This window comes from Eriocheir sinensis, unplaced genomic scaffold, assembly GCF_024679095.1.
Source record: "Eriocheir sinensis breed Jianghai 21 unplaced genomic scaffold, ASM2467909v1 Scaffold38, whole genome shotgun sequence".
NCBI classification, from domain to species: Eukaryota; Metazoa; Arthropoda; class Malacostraca; order Decapoda; family Varunidae; genus Eriocheir; species Eriocheir sinensis.
In genome coordinates this window covers 1174083-1176124 of record NW_026111698.1, presented here as the reverse complement: position 1 = coordinate 1176124, position 2042 = coordinate 1174083, and positions in this window count along the sequence as shown.

Here is a 2042-nt window from a genome sequence, read left to right as displayed (position 1 = left end):
AAATAAAGATGCAAAATACCCATAAAACAACGGATTTTTTATGAAAAAATATATACCAAAATGCACATAAAATATTTAAATTTGTATTACAATAAATATACAAAATGCACATACAATAAGGTAAATTTGTATTGAAATAGATATGCAAAATACATATAAAACAATGTAAATTTGTTTCAAAATATACATACGAATACACATAAAATAACGTAGATGTCTATAAAATATATATACAAAATACACTTAAAATGAAGAAAATACGTATAAGAAAATGTATACAAAATACACATAAAATAATGTAAATTCGTATCAAAATAAATAAACTAAATGCCAATAAAAGAATGTTTACTTGTATAAATATAAATATACAAAATACACATAAAATAACGTAAAATTGTATAAAACTTAATACAAAAATAAACAAAAATAATTAAATTTGTATGAAAATAGATATACAAAAGACACATAAAATAAGCTAAATTTGAATTGAAATAAATATAGAAAATACATAAAATAATGTAAATTTGTATCAAAATATATATTCAAATACACATATAATAACGTAAATTTGTATAAAAATAAATAAACAAAATACACATTAAATAATGTAAATACGTATAAAAGATATGTACGTAATGTAAAAATTTATAAAATTAAAGATGCAAAATACCCATAAAATATCTCATATTTAAAAAAAAATATATACAAAAATACACATAAAATAATTAAATTTGTATTAAAATAAATATACAAAATACACATACAATAAGGTAGATTTTTATTGAAATAGATATGCAAAAAACACATAAAATAATGAAAATTTTTATCAAAATATATACGAATACACACAATAAAATTAAGTAAATTTTATGAAATATATATACAAAATATACATAAAATAATGTAAATACATAGAAAAATATATATTCAAAATACACGTAAAATAATGTAAATTCGTATCAAAATAAATAAACAAAATTTCCTCTAAAAGAATGTATATGAGTAGGAAAATATATATACAAAATACAAATAAAATAAAAAAAAATTGTATAAAAATAATACAAAAATACACAAAAATAATTTAAATTTGTTTGAAAATAGATATGCAAAATACAAATGAAATTAGGCAAATTTTTATTGAAATACATATAAAAAATCACATAAAATAATGTAAATTTGTATGAAAATATATAAACAAATACACATAAGATAACGTAAATTTCCATAAAATATATGTACAAAATATACATTAAATAATGTAAATATGTCTAAGAATATATATACAAAATACACAGAATAACGTTAAATCGTATCAAAATAAATAAACAGACAATCAATAAAACAATGTAAATTTGTATGAGAATAAAGATGCAAAATACCCATATAATAACGCATTTTTGTTTAAAAATATATATACAAAAATACACATAAAATAATTAAATTTGCATCAAAATAAATATACAAAAGGCACATACAATAAAGAAAATTTGTATTGAAATAGATATGCGAAATACACATAAATAATGTAAATTTGTATCAAAATATATATACGAATACACATAAAATAGAGTAAATTTCTATGAAAATATATATTCAAAATACATATAAAATTATGTAAATAAGTATAAAAATATATATATATCAAATACACCTAAAATAATGAAAACTCGTATCAAAATAAATAAACAAAATTCCGATAAAAGAACGTATATTTGTAGGAAAATAAATATACAAAATTCACATAAAATGACGAAAATTTGAATAAAAATATATACTAAAATACACAAAATTAATTTAAATTTGTATGAAAATAGATATACATAATACACATATAATTAGTTAAATTTGTATTTAAATACATGTACAAAATACACATAAAATAATGTAAATTTGTATGAAATGAAAACAAATTCACATAAAATAACGTTCATTTGTATGAAATATATATACAAAATATACATAGAATAATGCAAAATCGTATCAAAATAAATACACAGAATATCAATAAAATAATGTAAATTTGTATGAAAATAAAGATGCAA